Source organism: Ovis aries, chromosome 16, assembly GCF_016772045.2.
Source record: "Ovis aries strain OAR_USU_Benz2616 breed Rambouillet chromosome 16, ARS-UI_Ramb_v3.0, whole genome shotgun sequence".
NCBI lineage: Eukaryota > Metazoa > Chordata > Mammalia > Artiodactyla > Bovidae > Ovis > Ovis aries.
In genome coordinates, this window is record NC_056069.1 from 5,098,831 (window position 1) to 5,120,662 (window position 21,832).

Sequence of the window (21,832 nt, forward strand, 5' to 3'; positions counted from 1 at the left end):
TTCCTGTCTTCATGGTGGTTCCTGTTTGGAAACTGCTGTGTTTAAATTCTCTGTCTAGTTCCTAAATCCCCTAGCGATTGGCTGTTAGTGACAGAGCTCTTGCAGGCATAACTCCAGTGAGAGGGCTTCACCACTGTGGGAAGCTGCCTCTACAATGCTAAGATCCAGTCAATTTTCAGAAAGACCTATATTAATGCCAGTAAAGTCCTCTGACCTTCTCCTCTCCCTAATGTGTGCCCTTCAGGAGACTCTGGAGTCCTGCATTTAGTCCCTGACTTGGAGATGGTGAATATCCTAGGCTGCTGAGCCATTTTTTGTGCTAAGCAAAGATGGGTCCTTTTGTTGGCTCATGGGGTTTATCTAGAATCTGGGAGAGTTCACCTTGACTGGGATTGAATGGACACTGTCAGGGGTCTCACATCTTGCTCCTCCATCAGGAGCTGGCCCCTGTGTGTGGTGGGAGGGAGGTGGGAAAGGCTCTGAGTCCTAGGCCCTCTTCTCGCAGTGACCCCTCCAGCCTGAGGCTCCCTGGTGCATGGGGACAGTGCAGAATCTCGTGTTCCCCTGCCTAGCACTTGGCTGGCAGTATTCAGGCAGGTCACAAATTATTCCACTAATTTCTAGAATAAACAAAAGCAAATAACCAGGGGGTAGTCATCAGATGGGACTCAAGGGGAGCTTGGGAACTTAACTTTATCTGGTTTTGCCTAAGCGTTGCAGAACATAGTGGGGTTGAAAGGCAGGTGTTCTTACTGCCCTCTGCGTGATTTTCAGCTAGCAGTATTGTCTCATTCGGCTTTTTAAAAAAATTATACATTGTTTTATTTTTAATTGAAGTATAATTGATTTGAGATGTTGTTTCTGGTGTACAGCAGTGTGACTCAGTTATATATATATATGTATATATACATACATATATATATATATTCTTTTTAAAATTCTTTTCCCTTATGGGTTATTACAAAATATTGAGTAGCATTCCCTGGCTGTACAGTAGATTCTTGTAGGTGATCTGTTTTATATATAGCAGGGTAACCTTTGGTAACCATAAGTTTATTTCTATGTCCGTGGATCTATTTCTGTTTTGTGAATAAACTCACTTCTTTTTCCACATATAAACAATATCATGATATTTACCATTCTGTTTCTTTTTTCTTTTGGTCAGAGCCATGTGGCATGCGGGATCTAGTTTCCTAACCAGGGATCAAACTAGTGCTCCCTGCAGTGGAGGTTTGAACTCCTAACCACTGGACCACCAGGAAATTCCCTGTCGTTTTGTTTCTTTATCAGTGATGCAAAGTTAAGTTCTGGGCTGAGGATAAAAAAACAAACAAACAAAAACACCTCTAAATGGGCTCTGCTAGAATTTTTTTTAAGCCTTAAAAATATTTTATTCAATGCAAACTTTCCCCTTCACTATTATTTTGAGTAACAAAATAAAGAAATCAATAAAAGAGTCCTCTGGTTCTTCTGCTCCTGCTCCCAAAAAGGGCTTGCTGCCTTCCTGGCTTACTTCATGCCTGGCCTGCAGACTCTGTCAAGCAGTCCTAGCTGCTCACATTCCTGTCCCCTTGACGGCTGACATGATTTTGTCAGGAGTGTCAAGACTATTTCTACCAAATTCCTTTATGAAGGAGAGAGTTTTGTGTTCGGGTGAATGACCGGAGATGAGGGAGCGGTGCGATGGAGCAGGGAGGGGTACTTTGGCCTCCTTCAAGCCAGTTTCTTGGGCTTGGTACGGACATCTGAACTGTTCGCTCCTTTTGGGCTGGGAATTCTTAAACTTGAATGAGCAGAAGTATCACCTGGAGGGCTTGTTAACACCAGATTGCTGGTCACTATTCCTGTGTTTCTGGTTCACTTGGATTGGACAGGACCTGAGAGTTTGTGTTTCCAACAAGTTCTCAAGTGACGTTCATGCTGCAGGTCCGGAGACCACACTTTGAGAACCTCTGGCTTAGAGCTGCCCCCTGAGCTGTGGGGCTCAAGGTGAAAGATCTTGAATCTTATTTCTTGTAGTAGATTAGGTAATAGTCATAGATTCTTCCCAGCCTGGTATACACATCCCTTTGACTGTGACCCTGCTGCTTCTCCCCAACGGAGGTAGAATCTTTTCTCCTGCTGCCTAGAATTTGGGCTGACCTTGTGACTTGTTTTGGCCAGTTGAGTGTGATGGAGGCAACCTTGGATGATTTCCAGAGTTCAGATCTCAAGAGGCCTTGCAGTTTCCACCCTTGCCCTTTTGGGACTCTGCCCTGAGCCTATGATGGTAGGAGGTTGGGCTAGCCTCCTGGGGGACGAGAAGAGAGAGCTGAGGCCCCTAGCTGACTGCCAGCACCAATGCCAGGCACGTGAGTGAGGGCATCTTGAATTACCTGGCTCAGGTGACTCTCTAGCTTGGGTTTCTCAACCTCAGGACTATGGATATTTGGTTCCTGGGTACTATAGGATGTTTTTCAGCCTCCCCAGCCTCTACCCACTAAATGAAACTAATACCTACCAACAATGTCTCTAGACATATCCAGGTGTCTCTTGGGTGGGTGGAAAGATCACTCCTGGTTGAGAACTGCTGCTCTGGTTGAAAGCAGATACATAAATGAATTCAGGGGGAACCAGCAGAGGAACCACTTAGCCAGCCTACAGAGTCAGGAACAGTAATAAATCATTGCCTTCAGTCATTACGATTTAGGTGGTCTGTTTTTCAGGGGTAACTGAGCTCTTTCTCTAGGAGTTCCTCCCAGAGCTCTTTCTCTTTGTAAGCCTTAGCATCACGTGCTAAGACTACTAATTACTTTTGTTGAAGTGTTTGCCATTTTTTCATTCGCCTTTTATATTTATCCTTTGACTTTCCCTAAAGTGGTTGAACAGACATTTAAAAACCAATCATTAGCAGAGAAAAATGAGGAGCAAGACATTAAGTAACTGCTCAGTCACGTAGCCCTTCAGAATAGCCAGCATTTCTGATTCCTAGCCCAGCATAATCTAGACCCTGAGGTTGGGCTCCCTTATAGGAACTTTACAGTAAATAACATCTTGAGCAAGCCACTTAATTTATCTGATCTTATTAGTTTCTTCATTTATAAAATGAGGAAAGTAATATCACTTACCTCATGGGATTTTTAATTTTTAAATAATTTTTTTAACCTTAGGGGTTTTTGAAAGTGAAGTTGCTCAGTCATGTCTGACTCTTTTGGAACCCCATGGACTATAGCCTACCAGGCTCCTCCGTCCGTGGGATTTTCCAGGCAAGAGTACTGGAGTGGGTTGCCATTGCCTTCTCTAGGGGATCTTCCCAACCCAGGGATTGAACCCAGGTCTCCTGCATTGTAGGCAGATGCTTTACCATCTGAGCCACCAGGGAACTAGGGGTTTTTAAGGATTTTTAATAAAAGAGAGCACAGGTTGACAGAGCCAGGTGGTAAATATTCTTGGCTCTGCAGACTGTAATGTTCTGTTACAATTGCTCAGCTGCTGTTGTAGGTGAAGGCAGCCATAACCAGTGCATATTTGAGTGGGTGTGGCTGAGTTCCATTAAGATTCTATTCACATGTCCAGCTGTGGGCCAGATTTGACCCACAGGCCATAGTTCGTCAACCCTGGTAACAGCATGGAAGGATCTTGGCCTTTGCCTAGTATGAGGGAAACAGTAAATGATACGTATTATTATTATTATCCTATTATTATTACTTTATCCATTTAGCATTCCTGTTCTGCTTTATATTTTTGTACTTTCTCTTTCAGCCTAGTTATTTGGTTCCATCCATTAGGAAGGGAGGAAAAATTCACCTCTGCTCTGGCCAACTGTGGTAGCTGGTTCCCCAGGTGGCCCTCAGTGATCCTCACTTCCTGGCATTCTGGAAAGATAAGAGGCCAAGTGGGGAAGAACTAAGGCCCCCAGCCCTCTCCACAATGAGTAAGGCTGACCTGGTGACCAGTAAGGAATTAGAAATGGCTGTGTATGATCTGCTATGCTAGGTCGTGAAAGACATTGTGGCTTTATCCTGTCTCTCTGTCGGATCACTTGCTCTGGGGGAAGCTAGCTGCCACATTGCGAGGGTGCTCAAGCAGCCCTGTGGTCTCTGCAGCAAGTGATTAAGGCCTCCTACCAACAGCCAGCTTGAACTTGCCAGCCAGCTGAACAGTGCTGAAAGTGAGTGTTTCAGCCCCAGTCAAGCCTTCAGACGGCTGCAGCTGATATAGCTTCCTGAAAGACTCCCAAGCCAGAACACCCAGCTAAGTTGTTCCTGTATTTCTGACTCACCAAAATTGTATGAAGGAATAAATGTTCATTATTTTCTAAGTTGCCAGGATTTGGGATAATTTGTTATGCAGCCATAGACGGATAATATACCTGTGTCAGAGCTGAGAATTACCTGCATTAGCTGACTGGTATACAGCCTGCACCAAGGCATTCAGACTACAGTATGCCGATCCCCTTTGAGTGACAGAACAATCTGCAGAGCTGTGGTCACTTGGCCGCTGATGCTACATGATTTTGAGGGTCCCCTGACCTCAGGTGTTCTGACTCCAACCTATCTAGTCACATTTTCCAGAAATTTCTCGTGCATCCCATATTCTAGCCACATCAAGTGATTAAAAAATGGTTACTCATTATACACGTGTAGTTCTAATGAATTCATATTAATAAAACTACCATTTATTTCATACACATAGTAATTCTATGTAATTGCCCATTCTGTTGCTTTGCCCATTCTCATGTAATTCTTTACACAGCCCTAAGAATGTAGTAGCAGTAGTTCCATTTTTCTCAGATCAAGAAGCTACTTTTCAAAAGATTACAGAGCTAGGGGCTGAGCTGCGATTTGAACACAGCGCTCTGGACCTCTGAGTCTTGGCTGTTGACGATGCGTGTGCACAGCTGTGTCCGATCTTGCGACCCCACGGACTGTAGCCCACCAGGCTCCTCTGGCCATGGGATTTTCCAGGCAATGACACTGGAGTGGGTTGCCATTTCCTCCTCCAGGGGATCTTCCCGACCCAGGGATCAAACCTGGGTCTCTCGTGTCTCTGCGCTGCACGTGGATTCTTTACCACTTGAGCCATCAGGGACTCCGCCCTTTTTATTGCTTCTCTCTCTTTGTTTGAACTAGTCCCTCTTTTGGGTGTTCCCTCCCTCCTTCTCCAGTAGGTAAACACTTAATACGCAGCTGAAATATTATCCAGCCTCTCCCCACCGACACCTTCCCTGACATTCTTAGCTGGTAACATAGATGTATCAAAAACCTGTTCAGTGACAGTCACTGCTCCACGAGCTGAGATACAGTAGTAAAAATAAATCACATAGAAAGGAAAAGAAAAACAAAGTTCCTGCATTTAGGAAGAAAGGTTACTGATGGAAGAAAATGAACTCACAGACTCAAACTCATCAACAAGATCGTTTTGGAAGTAGAGCCCAGTGTGGTGCCGATAGGGTCTGTGGGCAATAAAGGAGAGAGAGCTGAGGATAACACCTCAGTACCTCGGTGCCTGGCTTAGGTAACTAGCAACATCTCCTGGGGTGGGGAAGACTTGAGGAAAATCAGGTTTGTGAGTGTATGTGTTTGAGAGTGAGGTATGGGATACGAGGCAGATATTCAATAGTTCTCTTTAGATCTGTTACTTTTTAGATTTTTGTAGACATCCAGGCCTCTAGAAGGCAGTGGATTGATCTGGGCTGGGTGTGATTTGGAGCCCATCAATGCTTCCCTGGCTGTGCAGAGGTTAAAGCGTCTGCCTGCAATGCGGGAGACCTGGGTTGGATCCCTGGGTCGGGAAGGTCCCCTGGAGGAGGAAATGGCAACCCACTCCAGGATTCTTGCCTGGAGAATCCCATGGACGGAGGAGTCTGGTGGGCTACAGTCCACGGGGTCGCAAAGAGTCAGACACGACTGAGCGACTTCACTTTACTTCACTTCAATGTACCTATGGTATTTAAAGCCGTGGCAATCGAGGAGATTAAGCAGGGAGAGTGTAGAGAGAGAAGAGGGCTCGGGACTAGTCTTTTCTTTGTTCAAGTTAGTTTCCTCCTCCTTGTAACTCCATCACACCTTATTTTGGTACTTGTTGAAACAGTTTGTTCCTCCACAGACCAGGAGTGTCTTAGGGGTGGGTGCCATGTCCTGCTTCTGTGTTGGCCACGCTCTATACGCTGCCTGATCCGAGACAGGTTCTCACCAAGTGTTAGCTGGTGACCTACGATCAAATGATCGAGCGAGGAGCTACTGTCTCCCTGGAGCTCTAGCTTTGCTGTGGTCAAGTTCGAACTTCTGGTCTTCTAACATATAGCTGCACTCCAACCTTAATGCAGTCAAGTATCTGATGCATCACTGCAGAAAAGAAGAGTCACCTCATAGGCGTGGCAGGCAGGAGGTAGGGTGGCCAGGCTGGCGAGTTCTGCCTTAGAGGGGCTATAATCGAATGATCCAAATACAGGACCGAGAAGGAGAGCTCAAGAAGAAGGAACCAGTCAGGATGGTGAGACGGGATAAAGCCCACAATTTCCCCAGAAAACTTAAATCTGTGTAATAGAACCATGGTTCAGCAAATCACTAGGACTTGAACTGCACAAGAATAAACCAGAGAAGGGGGAAAAGTATTTGTCAATGATGTTTATTTGAGGGGATATCAGAGTCTCAGGGAGGAAGAAATAAAATGAGGGAGCAAGAATTCACTTTTGTTGAGCTACTAAATACCAGGTGCTTGGTATACATTTTCTATTAAATCTTTCTCTTCTGCATTGTACAGAAAACTAGCAAAGACTTGACATCTAATGGCTAGCGTCTGGACTCAGGTTTGTTGAGCCCTAGAAGCCAGTAAGGAATGAAAGTTGGCTGGCAGCATAGAATAAGAACCGGACTTGCAGTCAGGGGGCATAAGTTCTTTTGGCCGGCTGAAGATGCGGTCTCATCACCCTCTTGTTTCCACTGGTGCTGTCAGCTGACTGCATGATTCCTGCTCCTTTTTTAGGTAATCCATCTTTTCCCTCCCTCTAGCTTCTTTTAAGATTTTCTCTTCATCCTTGGTTTTCAGCAGTCTTTTAAAACAGTGTCCAAAGTGTGGGTCTCTTTTTATTTATCATGCTTGGGATTTGCAAGGCCTTCTTGAATTTGTGGTATGATGATGTCTTTCATCACTTTTGGAAAATTCTCAGCTGTTATCTCTTCAAACATTGCTCCTGACATTTCCCTCTCTCTCCTCCCCGGGCCCTTAATAACACACATGTTGGATCTCACTGTCGTTTACATCTCTCGCCCTGTCTTCTGTATTGCAGTCCATCTGTCTTTCTTACTCTTTTCTGATAGTTTCTTCTGACCTAACGTAGTTCACCGTTTTGTTAGACTAAAACTATCCTTTGAGTTGTTACCTTTAGTTATTATATTTTCCAATTCTGATGCATCTGTTTTTTTTTTATAGTGTCCAGTTCTCTGTCAAAATTCTGTCTTATCTTTTACCTCTTTTATTTCCTAGAATGTGGTAGCACAATTATGTTAAAGTCTCTGGCAATGACGATATCTAGAATTTCTGTGGGTCTGTCTCTGTTGAGTGTTGATTTTTCTGTGTTTTTGTTTTTTTCAATACTGCTTTATATCCCTTTTGCCTTAGTATTTTTTATTGTGCTTTGGGGCATTGTTTTTGCAAAATTGCTTGCATAATCAACTTGAGACCGCCAATGAAGTTATTTTCCTTCTAAGAAGGTTTCTGTCCACTTCTCCCGGGCTCCTGGGGCACCAACAATCCAGGATTACTTAAATCTAATTTCAGAGCTTTGGCATACTTAATGCCAAGTTGTCTTCTCTGCAATTGCCTGTCTACTTCTGATTCACACTTACTTGGAGAGAGCATCCCTTTGTAGTTCCAGTCCAAAGCTAGCCCCAGTCCTACTCTTGGCAGGTCTCAGATTCCATTTCTGCCCTCCTTTCCCGTTGAGGATGTCAGAAGTGCCACTCAGCCACTACTTGCAGAATTAGCAAATGCCCCCAGGCCTTAAAGCAACTCAAAGAATGGACTCACTGCCGCCTTCCTCCTTTGTGTCCTGGCTGGTAATTCTTCATTATTTTGTTAGCTGTCTGATGTCTTTAAGCAGGTTTTTTGTGTGTGTGGGTTTTTTATTTTTTCACTTTGAATAATTACCAGTTTTATTAAAAGCATAAACAGATGTTTATGGACTTTCCAGGTGCCGCCATGATAAAGAATCTGCCTGCCAATGCAGGAGATGGAAGAGACACAGGTTCAATCCCTGAGTTAGGAAGATCCCCTGGAATAGGAATTGGTAACCCAGTATTCTTGCCTGGAAAATTCCAGAGACAGAAGGGCCTGGTGAGACCCAGTTCATGGAGTCGCAAAGAGTCGGACATGACTGAACACACACACAAACAAATATTTACAAATAATAACAGTGTAAGGTGACAATATATTTCACTGGATTTACCCCATTCCTTTCTCAAAAGATATTCTGGCAGACAAAATTCTTACAATGAAACCACTTCTAAAACAAGTACATATCGATTTTTCTTTCCGTTTATTCTACCTTTGCATGCTTTAGTGATAAAGCCTTACTCCTGAGGCAAAGCCATCGCTATTTAGGACTAATAGTCATAATAAAAATAATAGTTATGGCTTGACATTTACCAAGAAGAAGGGCAGGGTAATTTTGTTACTGCCTTTGAGTCTATTAATAATCTTCTAATTTTAAATGTGCCAGGGAACATAACAGCAGAGCTTTGCCATATTCTTCTTCTTTATATATTTCCAAAAACTCGTGAATTCCTCCCATTTGCTCAATTAAGAATGTGCTTGTTCTGCAGCTTTGCCATTTGTCCTTAGCAGAATGGCAGGTGGTCTGAACAACCCAGTTTGCTATAACCTAGTTCGCTATAACCGGGAATGAGCGTTCACGCCTCCAGATTTTAGCTGCAGTCTGAGCTCTGCTACAGAGTAGCTGTGGGACCATGGGGCCCTGGGCTTTCCTTTCCTCTTCAGTTACAAGAAGACAATAAGGGGATTCCCTGGCATCCCAGTGGTTAGGACTCGGTGCCCTTACTGCTGAGGGCCCAGGTTCTGTCCCTGGTCCAGGAGCTAAGATCCTGAAAGCTGCATGCTGCAGCCAAAAAAAAAAAAAAAAAAAAAAAGATAATAATAGCAGGCTCACAGATTACTGAGGGAACAAATGAGATAAGCTACATGGAAACATGGGATCCAATACAAATGAACAGTGCTGAAGTCCAGTTTGCCTTGATCCTCATCCTGAGACTTTCAGTGGTCTCTGAACTCTTCTGGAAGATGGGCCCACGCTGATCCCAAGCCAGGGGTGGTGGTGCCCACGCAGTTTGCGCAGGCAGGCCCTTCTGTGACTTCCCAAGCATCAGATCAGTTAGGGATATGCAGTTCATTACAGCAGTCAAATCTTAAATCTGGATCATCAGATGCGTTTTACTAAATGTTTCTTCACACCTTTGAAAAAATAATTGTATTTCTGGAAGCATGCGTGGATTTTTTTTTTTCTTTCATTTTTATCCCTAGTAACTTTTCATGAGGAGATCCACAGCGTGCAACAGCAAGGAACCTCAGCTGAGAGCAAGCCTCTGTGTCGTGACCTCACTCGGCCAGCCAGGTCTGCCAGCTGCAGGGGCCTCTCTGGGTCTCACTCTTATTTTGGCCTTGGTGCGCCGTGCAGAAGCAGGGCTGGCCCTGCCCAACTGTGGATGTGTGGCCTAGATGGGTCCCAGTGTTCCGCCGGGCTGCGCGTGTGAGGGGAGTCTGTGATGCACTGTGATGGCATTTGTGACAGGGTGAGGGAAAGAGATTGCTGGCTGGGGCTCTGAGGGGTGTGATTAGATTACAGCTGGAGTTGCCGTCTGGCAGAGACGGAAGACCTGGGCCTGTTGGTGTCTTGTGCAGTGAAACCCACATTTACATCCTGGCCAGCAGGCAGTCACCCAGCAAAAGCAGCCGGGAAGCTGACTGCGCTGTGCTGCCCCATGCCTTTCCTTTTGGGCCTTTGCTTCTTTCCCTCCTCTTTCTTTTTCGGAGCTCATGTGTCTTCCCAGTGCTGAAATATCTGGGGAGAAAGGTCATCAGTCACCTGGAATCTTGTCAACCTCAGCTCATGTTCCCTTCCTCCTCTTACCCCCTCATTGCCTTTTGTATATAGGTAAGTCTTTCCAGAGGCAAGGAGCAGTATAGTTTGTCGCGAAGACCTTGGGCTTGGGTGTCAGATTCAACAGATCTGAGTCTTTGCTTGACCACTGTTATCTGGATGACCTTGGACAAGTCTTCTAACCTCTGTGAGGCTCAGTTTTCTCCTGTGAAATAGACGGTCTAAACTCCATCTCTTAGTTGTGAGGGCGACATTGAGTAAAGTGCAACCTGTCTCTAGTATGCTTTTTGGTGCATCATATGTGTTCAACAAATGGCATTTCCCTTTATCCTATTGTTATTTGGAGGTTTGTCTTCTGCTCAGTATGTAAAGAAAAACCTTTTTGATGAGGAGCAAGAGATTTAGATATAGTTAGGATGCACTATAGTTATGATCTCAAGTGTCGACTTGTTTTGGCTGTATGACGCAGCTTGTGGGATCTTCCTTGACCAGAGAATAAACCTGGACCACCACAGTGAAAGCCCAGAATCCCAACCCCTAGGCCACCGGGGAAGTCCCTCAAGGGTCATCTTTGATGTCAGTCTTCCGGGGGCTGTTCCCAAGGGCTGTAGTGGATGTGCAATGTGGGACCGAGGTTGAGGCTGACTGGACCAGGCAGGGACTCTAGCTGGAGCCTCATGGATTTATCCACGGTTGAAGAGGGAATTGAGTGTTACCCCCTGTTTAGGGGCCTCTGACCTTCTACGCTTATTGTGGAGCTCTGTCCATCTCTCTCATTTTTTCTGTCTGTCCCTCTTTGAGAGCAGGAATCTCAGGAGTGGAAATGGATTATCTCTCACCAAGTCAGACATTGGTACATATTTAAGTTTTTTTTCTTTTTAATAATTAATACCTTATGTAGAGTTTCCTAAACATCAGTTGTTTGCCGCAACTAGGCAAAATATTATTTTTAATATTTTAATTTTGTTTAATATTTTAATTTGACTCTATTTTTTAACTTAAAAACTTTTTTTCAGCCTTAACCAAAGCAATCATAGCCAGGAAATCATGGGTTTCTTTAATGCACAGATGACAGGCCCAGTGCTTTTTCTTTAGAAAGGAAAGAAACTGGGAGAAACCCACAGCATGATGGGTTCGTGTGATAGAAGAAAAAAATTATAATTTGATTAAGCCAACAAAAAGCACAGAACATATTTAGCTGAGTGGCTCTTTTACCTTTTTACATGTGTATTTTTACATAGTTGAGATCATATAATATGCACTTTTCCCACTTAGTATAAAATTGTAAACATTTCCCCATGTCATTAACTACTCTTCAAATTTGATCTTGGTGGCTGAGCTTGCTGTGGTGGCCTTTCGGCCTCACAGGCCCTTCTTTCAAGGGTCTCCACCTCACATGGGCCTGGGGCCTCTGAGGCAGGCAAACCTTCCGTCTACTCTACTTGCTATCTTGAGCCGGAGGATCACACACTTGCACAGCTCAGGGTCTGCTCTTCACCGAGACACTTGCGGCTGGTCTTTATGATAGTGTTCCAGGGAAAGAACACAGTGACTTCCTTCTGCAGTGACTATAAGAAAGCCTGTGTGATAAAGGGTCACGAAACTCCAAACGAACATAGCATTGTTTGTAATAAGTTGAGTTCTCCAATCAAGAGCATCAGAGAACAGCCTCTCACAACCCCGTCAGACGGAGGAGTCTGGTTCTCTGTCAGCCCTGGATTGTACAGAGATGACAAATGATTCTATTTCCCGTTCTTTCTGGTTTGCTCTGGACTGTTCCTCTCTCCTCTTTTTGGATAGACAGAGGGTAGTAATGATGCTTACTGTAGTCTGCCAGGCTCCTCTGTTCATGGGATTCCCCAGGCAGGAATACTGGGCTGGCTTGCCATTTCCTTCTCCAGCGGATCTTCCTGACCCAGGTATCAAACCTGGATTTCCTGCATTGCAGGCAGTCTCCTGCATTCTCCTGAGGCTTCCTTACTGACTGACCCAGCAGGGAAGCCCCATGACACTTTCATAAGGAATCAAATGGCTTGGGTGCTCACCAACATGTACCTGTGAGGCCCAGCCCTCACCCTACTTTTGAGCCTCTCTGTGGCCTCGCCCATCACTGTCCATCCACAACGGCCGAGGCCGAGCCGACTCCAGGGTCTCAGGCTCTGTCTGCAGCTGCATCTGGGCAAGAGAGCACCTCACGACGCTCAGAAGGGACAGGTATCCAGCGCCCTTCAGAAGCAACCTGGGAAGCCAGAACGAAGCACAGAGAAGTGTGCGGACAGACGGGACTGGTGGCTGCGGACGGCTTGTCCACCAACCAGAGAGTCAAGGAGTGCAGTAAACAGGACAGGGGAGGCCTGAGCCGCTGGCGTCATCCCAGCCTGCCCCAATTCAGTGTGCTGTTTGAGCAGAACGGCTGAGGACAAGCCCAGCTACTTCTCCCAGATGGTTGGTTGGTGGTCTCCATAGGAGCAGTGGCCGCACGGTTCGGAACCTCAGTGGTAAACCCTCAGGGCAGCCAGGGTGTCAGAACTGAGTTCAAGAGCCTGGGGTTGCCAGCCACAGACCGACCACCCTGGCTCTCAGGACTGTGGGAGGGACACGGGAGAGGCCCTGACCTTCCAGATTGGAGGATCATAGTGACACCAGTGCTGATAATAATACCCAGAATTTTAAAAAAAAAGCAAACCTAGATGATTCCATGTATATCATCACATGTCTCAGCTAATGCTGGGAGACCAGGTTCACACTGCTGCAAGCTCAGAATTCTCATGGTCTTTCTAGAAAAACCATCTCTCCCCAGGCAGAGCGGCGATTAGAGGTGTTTTTCATCAGGCCTCTGTCCTCCAGTTGCTCCCCGCCCCCCAGCTTCTGCTGGCCTACACGCTCAGCCCGGGCCACCCAGGGGCAGTGGGCTGTGAAGGGGGCAGCCCCTGCAGCTGCTCCCTCCAAATTCTCTGGGATTCCAGGCCGGGCGCTGGGTGATTACACTGCTGTTATCTGGGATTAGCTATTTTCGCTGCCTGTATTTATATCGTGGAAGCTGCAGCGTGATGCTGCCAGATGCCAACATAGGCAAACTGTGCCTTCCTGCGGGACCCACCTGCTGTTCTGCCCTCCCCCAGCAAGGTGGCAGTTGGTGGGGACCAGCCCTGCCAAGCCCTCGCCAGCCCCTCTAAATGTCCAGAGTCGTGAACTGAGACGCACCCACTGAGAAGCTGGGCTCTGGGGTAGCTGGTGAAGGCTGGACCCTGGGCTTGGGGGAGGTGGGGGTGGGGGCTGGCCGCGTTCCCTGCAGAAGACACCCATCACTGTCCTAATCCGCCGAAGTCTTCGAGTCTAGGAGGCCGCTCGCCTGTCCCCCACCCCCGTTCCACTCCCACCCATGTGTCCTCCCACACTTGCATGGGAGGAGTGCTGAAGGGCCCCATTGCAGGCAGCCCGGAAAAGTGCCAAGTGCCGGAGAGTCCCAAACTGAAGTGCAGGCGAATTAAAAGGCCTTGCTCTATTTAACTTGGTCCATCTTTGTTTCCGCCCCTCTCTCGGTATCCTCTGCCTTGGAGAAGGTGGGGGAAATCCTCTTCTTTTCGGAAATGGAGAGCTTTTTCTAAAGTATATTCTGTCTCCCTAGGATTGGACTGGATGACCTCAGCAAGTGACTTGAAAACACAGTCTGTCATTTAGCAGGTGGGATCTGCTCCTCACCCTGGTGCGTGAGGAGGGGGCTTCTCCCACTGCCCCCGCAGGTTGCTCGCAGACTTACGCCCTCTCCTGGCTGAAAAGGGACAACACCACGCCTTGGCCTCTCGCCTTGGGTGCTTGCAGACCCCCGTCAGGAAGATGCTCGGATAGACGCCGAGAAACAGTACGTTTAGTGTGGTCTCCCATACGCCCCCAGTGGGGTTCCCCCTCCGTCTGCGCGTCTCTGCCCAGGCCCGCCTTTCAAGGTGGGAATTTCAAGGATGACAACGAATTACGCCTCCCAGGTGTGCATAAAAACTCTGAAAGAAATTAACACCTTAGTGTAGTTTCCTAGACCTTGCTATTTTTTGTAGCCAGGTAAGATAAATCATATGTAAATAAAGATGAACAAACATATTAAGTAAAATAATATATTCATTAAAATAATATTTTTATTGACATGACCTACATTTTTTAACCTTAAAACTTAATTTAGCCTTACCCCAAGTAATAATGTTCAAGAAATCATGGATTTGAGACCCTTGTTGTATTTTGTCTTAATATACTCTAAAGTCAGTACTTATTTTTTACTGATGTATGGGTGTATAGGTGAATTAAAATGTTGTATTACCACTGTATAGCAAAATGACCCAGTTATACATAAATATAGATACATATCTATTCTTTTTCACATTCTTTTCCATTACGGTTTATCACAGAATATTGAATATAGTTCCCTGTGCTATACAATAGGACTTTGTTGTTTATCCAAAGTCAATGCTTATTAATTTTTAAAAATCCAAGTAATGCTATGCGTTGGAAATACTATGCATGCTGGCCTAACGGAAAGAAAGGTGGGAAAATATGGAAGAGTTATGGAGCCACTGTTGGGCTGGCACGGGGTGGGTCGTGTCTGGATGGGGCTTAGTGGTGGGTGTGAACCGGCCAGAGCGCTGAGCGGGTGGTGGCAAAGGAGAAGACAAGGCAGCATTTTATCTGGGCAGCGTTCAGTCCTCGGGGTGAAAGGAGAGACACACTTAAAGCCCCAACCCTCTCCTACGGAGGTTCAACCTCTGATGCCACTGCCTTAACCTGGAACAGCAGTGGGTTCCCCCCTCAGCTACACGGGCCTGGAAATCATCAGGGAGCAAGCGGAAGAAAGGCGAACAAGAAGGCAGCATCGGGGCCAAGGGATTCCAAGCGGAGGAAAGGAAAGTGCAATTCAGCCCTACTCTACCCTCCCTGCTCAGAGTCACTCTGACATGAACCACCTTGCAGGTACCTCTGGAAGGAGGTGAGGGGCTATGTCTGCCCCTCCCCGTCCCATCCCCTCCCCTATTATATAGAAGAATTACAAACTCATTGTCATCATTTTGGGAACCAGAGAAGCAGAAGAAAAAATAATTTCACCTACTGACAAACAGCACTGCTGATATTTAGGTGTGGCACTTTCCTTTCATTTTCTTTATTTTTAAAAAAATATTGATTTATTTCTTTGCTGTGCCAGGTCTTAGCTGTGGCGCGCCTGCCGGTCGCGCTGTGGTAAGTGGACTCTCGTTTGGCTCACGGGCTCAGGAGTCGTGGCGTGTGGGCCCAGTTGCTGCAGCATGCGGGATCTTAGTTCCCTGATCAGGGGTCAAACTTGTGTCCTCTGCATTGCAAAGTGGATTCTTAAGCACTGGCCCACACCAGGGAAGTTCCTTGTTTCATTTTCTATACATGTTTTTTACATAGCTGAAGACACATTGTATTTCTGATCTTATCCTTCCACTTGACATAAAATCATAAGCATTTTCTCATGTCATGGAATACTTTCTGTAAATTTAATCTTTGTAGCTAAGCTTCTTGTTTTTGTGCATTAAGGGTTCCTTTCTTTAAAAAAAAAACTATAAATAATGCTGCAGTTAATATCTCGGTCATACAACAACATTTCTAGTTATCTTCTAAGAATAGATTCTTAAAAGTGGTACCACGGTAGAATGTTGGGTGTAGAATGTAGAAAACTATTTTGTGTAAATAAGAAGCAAATATAAGGACCTATATTTATATTTGCATAAAGAAATTATTAAATGAAAAAGCAGAGACAATACTTTGCCTGCAAAGGTCTGTATAGTCAAAGCTATGGTTTTTCCAGTAGTCATGTATGGATGTGAAAATTGGACCATAAAGCAGGCTGAGTGCCAAAAACTTGATGCTTTTAAACTGTGGTGTAGGAGAAGACTCTTGAGAGTCTCTTGGACTGCAAGGAGATCAAACCTAAAGGAAATCAATCAGTTAATCCTAAAGGAAATCAACCTTTTCATTGGAAGGACTGATGCTGAAGCCGAACTTCCAATACTTTGGCCACCTGTTGTGAAGTGCAGACTCATTGGAAAAGCCCCTGATGCTGGGAAAGATGGGAGGCGGGAGGAGAAGGGGACGACAGAGGATGAGATGGCTGGATGGCATCACTGACGCGATGAACAGGAGTTGGAGTAGGCTCCAGGAGTTGGTGAAGGACAGGGAAGCCCGGCACGCTGCAGTCCCTGTGGTCGCAAAGAGTCGGACTTGACTGAGTGACTGAACAACAACAAAGAAATTATTGAAAAATCCACAAGAAACCAGTAACGGGAGCAGGTAGGGTGGTATCTGGCCAGGTAAACTTAAAGGAGAATTCTCATGATCCGGATCTTGAAACTTACCTTTGATTTTTTGGCCGTTGCTGTGCGCGGGCTTCCTCCAGCTGTGGCGAGCGGGGCTCCTCTCTGGCTGGGGCGCATGCGCTTCTCACTGTGGCGGCTTCTCTTGCTGCAGGGCGTGGGCTCTGGGCGCACTGGCTTCAGAAACAGCGGCTCGGGGGCTCTGGAGGGTGGGCCCCATAGCTGCAGCGCATGGGCTGTGTCGCTCCATAGCGTGTGGAATTTTCCTGGGCCGGGGATTGAATCCATGTCCCCTGCTTTGGCAGGTGGCTTCTTATCCTCTGCACCATCAAGGAAGTCCTTTGTAATATACATTTTTACATATGTTGGGTTTTGAAATGTGTATGTATTACACACATTAATTAAGGACACACTTTCACTGCTGCTTGACTGTAGAACTCAGTGAAGCAGGGAGTCCCTCTGTAACTGGCTCCTGTGTTTCCCCGTCACATCCAGCGCCAGGAGTTTAGTAAACACTTGGATAGGACAGACCAGGAGCTCGGGTAGGACCCCCCTCCTAGGACCGTGGGGCAAGGAGACAGCTCTGCTCACCTACATTATCTGGGGACTCAGATTCCTTCTGTCTTGTTGGTCATCATGACCATGAATCAGCTTGTGTGATGCGGGAAGAGAGGGAGTGGAGTGTAGGCAGTTTTCTTTTGAGGAAGTGATGTGAAAGTCACACACATCGCATCTTCCCAAGTCATTGCAAGCAATGGGTCAGCAGTCACCCCGGCTGCAAAAGAGGCCGGGAGACGCGGTCTTTACCTGGGCAGCCAGACTCGGGTGGGGGTTCTGTGACTGAAAGAAAGAAGGGGGAAGAGACTGGTGGATAATTTGTGGCTCTGGCCACAAGGGCTTTTATTAAAAAAGGATGGCTAGAAATGACTGACTATACAGGATTATTTTGCCATCTTTTATTTTATCCAAACCCTCTGGCTAAAACTCTTTTACTGTGGGAGCAAGTATTTGAAGTTTTCTTCGGAGCCCTGCGTTCTCTCTGCTCTGAGTTTCTTTTGTGTTTTTATATATTCCTGTCTTTGTCTTTTATGGTCAAGATGTTCTTCAAGATTCTGGTGACTCTTGTCTCCTAGTTCATATTTAAACCAGAAAAAGCTGATCATAGGTTTTGTGTCTTTTAACAAAATTGAGATATAATCCACATGCTACAAAATTTATCCCTTTAAAGTGTTCAGTTCGGTTGCTTGTATATTTACAAGGTTGTGCAGCCATCACCACTCTCTGATTCCAGGGTATTTTCATTATCCTGAAGAGAAGCCCTGTACCCATTAGAGTCGCTTTCCACTCCACCCTCCTCGGCCTCTGGCAACCACAATATACCCTCTGTCTCTCTGCTGCTGCTGCTAAGTTGCTTCAGTCGTGTCCGACTCTGTGCAACCCCATAGATGGCAGCCCACCAGGCTCCCCCGTCCCTGGGATTCTCCAGGCAAGAACACTGGAGTGGGTTGCCATTTCCTTCTCCAATGCATGAAAGTGAAAAGTGAAAGGGAAGTCGCTCAGTCGTGTCCGACTCTTCGCGACTCCATGGACTGCAGCCTACCAGGCTCCTCCGTCCATGGGATTTTCCAGGCACTGGAGTAGGGTGCCATTGCTTTCTCTGGAGTCACTTATTCTTGGCATTTTATCTAAATAGACTCACATAATATGTAACTTGTTGTGTCTGGCTTCTTTCAGTTAGCAGAATGTTTCCAAGCTTCTTCTCTGTTGCAGCGTGCATCAGAGCTTCATTTTCTGATAAGCCGGACAGTGTTCCATTGTATGGATATGGGACATCCTATTTGTCTAGTCATCAGTTGATGGACTTTGTGTCTCTTTAAAGAGAATTTTTCCCAAAAGTTTTCTATTTTCATTCCCTGTTCAACCTGTATCTGATGTGAGAACTTGAGGCTTCCTGTTCCTGAGCCTTTTGGGGTTCTGTAGAGCAAAGTATAGGTCCCCCGAGCCCATCCTTTAGATCCCTGAGTTTGCCTTGCTTCCTCTCTGCTGGGTCATTTACATTTCTCTATGTACTTGAGCTTCTCAATATAGGAGTTAGGCTTACGGATGTTTCCTGGTTTACTGAAGGTAGAGTTTGTATGTGTTTCTTTTTTGGTCCTTGGTTGATTTCTTTCTTTCTTTTTTTTTTTGGTTGATTTCTAAGAAGAAAATCTTACTTCTTCCATCTTGAAACTGGAAGTCTGCCCATGGGTGTGTAGCTTCGTCAAAAGTACAGAACATGTTGAGACTTTCCTAGTGGCCCAGTGGTAAAGAATTTGCCTTTCAATGTAGGGGATTCGGGTTCAATCCCACGGAACTAAGATCCCACACGCTGCGGGGCAACTAGAGAGCTTCCAAGCCACGATGAAGACCCAGCGCTGTTGAAATAAAAGATACAAAATTTTAAATCCCAAATAGAATATTTATAAAAGAGGAAGTACAGAATGTGGATCAGGTGGTTAAGTGTTAGTCATCCATTATATCAATTCATTCAACCAACACCAGGATCATCTTCTATCTCTGGGCACTGGGGAATTGAAATGCCAAGGGGCATGCATCCCTACCCTCAAGGAACTCCTGCGATAAGGAGAGACCTAGATCAGTAACCAGACAATTGTAGTGTAGCGGTAAGTCTGAGATGGAAGGGCGGGGGAGGAGTGCACCAAGGGAGAAGCTCTTAGCCCAGACTCGGAATGAGGATTTAACTTTCCAGGACACTTCCACACATTCAGAAGAATCCTGATGAGACAACAACCCTGTGTTGTTGTGTTCTTCCCGCTGCCCATTAACATCTTCCTCTGGTGGAGACGGCACCCCGCGTGGTCCCAGCTCCCTGCAGCCTTTGGGAGATAAAGATACTTAAAAGGCCAGCTCTGCTTCTGTGAGCAGTCGGCCCAGAGCCTGGTTCTCCCCTGAGTGCAGGGGGGACATGGTGCCAGCGAGGAACGCTGGTGGAGGGGGCTCCAGGCAGGCCTGGCCCCCATGGCGTGTGGCCCTATAGACAGAAATGTGTTTGCCTGGCTTATTCTCAGTGCTCGGGTGTGCTAGAGAAGGAAGGTTGCGGCCCAGAAAGCCCCTAGAACAGAAACCAGGACAAAGGCCGCACTCCAGGAAGCTGTAGCAGTCAGCGAGAATGGGTTGGGGGCTGAAGCTGAGAAATTGGCAAGTGTCATGAACTGAGATTCATCATGTTGTAAAGTGCCCCAGACACAACCGTGCTGTTCACGTTCCATATTATGCTGCCCGTGTCTTTTCTTTCTCCATTCTGTCAGTGTAAGGCAGAAGGGGATCACTTTTGCATGAATAGTCCCCAGGGTCAGGGAGGGGGCAGGGTCCAGCTGGATGCCTATATCCTGTTCTGGGCTTCCAGGGACAAGGATGCTGAGTGGGGAGAGGGCCCTGGAGCAGGCACGCTGGGGAGGGCTCCAGGGGGGCCCCAGGAGCGGGGGGCTCCTCCTCAGCTCGGAAGCACTGCCGAGGGAGGGACTGGCTTTATTCTCTCTCTCTTCCAGGGCAGAAATAGACCCGGGGGCGGACGTATGTCATGAGAACCAGAATAAGCCAAACACATTAGGAAGACATTTCTAATCATGAATGTCTTCCTGAAAGAACAAGCCCCTCATGGAGCAAGGATGGCGTCTTTGCAGTTTAAGCAACTGGCAGTTGCAAGGATGTCAGAGCAGGCCACTCTGCTCCTTCCAAGTCTTGACTATAATCTCAATACTAGTTAACAACTACTATCTGCTGAGTGAGGACATGTATAGATTTACACCTGCGAACTTATTCTCACAACACTCTGAGGTAGGTATTGTTATTATCATTGGCCCATTTTACAAATGAAGAGCCTGAGGTGCAGGGAAGTTGCTGTGAAGTTTTTGTCCTCTTTCCTCCCTAAGCGGTCTGGCAGGCAGAAGGCATTACATTGTAGCAGGGGCTACAGTGAGCTTGACTCTGGAGGCTGTCACACTTTCCCAGCTAAGGGGCCTTGGAAAGTTCTTTCTAGTCCCAGGTTTCTCATCTGTGAAATGGACACACTAACACTGCCTCCTTTGTGAGTCCCTGGACATACAGATGTTAGTTAAACCCAACCCAACCCAACCCAAACTGTCTCATGAAAAATCATCTCTTTTAGCCCATTTGCATGTTGGTCAACATTGATTTCATGGGCTCTGCTCACCTGAGTCCTGGGAATATGTGGTTTGAATAGAACTTCATTTTTTTTTTAATGTGGATTATTTTAAAGTCTTTATTGAATTTGTTACAATATCGCTTCTGCTTTATGTTTTGGCTTTTCGGCTGTGAGGCGTGTGGGATCTCAGCTTCCCAAGCAGGGATTGAACCCCTGCCCCCTGCCTTGGAAGGTGAAGTCTTAACCAGGGAAGTCCCCCGAATGGAGCTCTTTGAACCTGGAGATTTCCCGCATGGGCGGTGCCCAGGCTTTTGGGCCAGCGGGCTGTGGACTCTCACCCGTTGATGCTAAGAGGCGGGCAATCCAGAGGTCTGGAACAGGAGACAAGCAAAGGTGGAGACCAGGCCCCGCCAACGTCTTCTGACGCTGCCCTTGCCCTCCTGCCCCCCAAATGCTTTGCTTTAATCCCGCCCAGCAGCAGAAGATGCTATTCGTGCCATCCTTAGGATGAAGACAAGTGTCTGGTGATACTTCGGGCTCCTTGCTTAGTGCTCAAAGCCACGCCCAGGGCCTGCCTGCTGGGGCCCCCCTCCCCTGGGGTTCCTCTATCTGCCTCTCCGGGGAGCTCCAACTCCTTGTGTGCGAAGCACAGGTTTCAGAAAGGGGGACCAACCTGGGTTCAATTCTGGCCCAGTCACAAACAAGCAACGCAACTTTGGGCAAAGGACCTCTCGCAGCCTCCGTTTTTTCAACTGTAAAAGGCGGAAACTAAATTCTACCGTCTCATGAAATGGTTGAGTGTATGTATCCCATGGGGTAATATACATGAAGTGCCGTGGCTTGGCTCCTAATGCAAGGGGATGCTTAATAAATGGCACGTCATTACTGAGACAAACCAGGTCTGCCCCAATTCGGGATTATTATTATAGAATAGTGTCTCTTTCCATTCTCTTTCCCTCACTTTGACATCCTGCTTTTCTATAGTAAAGAGAGATAACCTAATAAACGCACATCTTCTCATTTTCCACTGTGTTTTAATGAATCCTGGAACGGTGCTTGTCTCCTGTCTCCAGGGGAACAGTGTCTCAGCAACTCTCCAGAGAATATTTGTATCAACGCACAGATGGGTCTGTGCTGTGGATAATCTGTGACTTCAGTGGGCAGAAGTGTGTGGATTGTGTTATCGCAGTGTGTGTTTTCTATTACATTAAGCTCCGCCAACACCCATGAAATAGTCCTGAATATTAAAAAAAA

The 21,832-nt window shown here is 46.5% G+C and overlaps 1 long non-coding RNA gene across 1 annotated transcript in view; it reads left to right on the forward strand.

Moving 5' to 3' along the window:
• Positions 1–21,601, forward strand: part of LOC121816789 (uncharacterized) — a 33,542-nt gene extending 11,941 nt beyond the window's left edge. The window contains exon 2 of the long non-coding RNA XR_006056481.2: positions 13,725–21,601. This is a non-coding gene — a long non-coding RNA (uncharacterized LOC121816789). The remainder of the gene's footprint in view (positions 1–13,724) is intronic.
• The last annotated feature ends 231 nt before the right edge of the window (positions 21,602–21,832 follow it).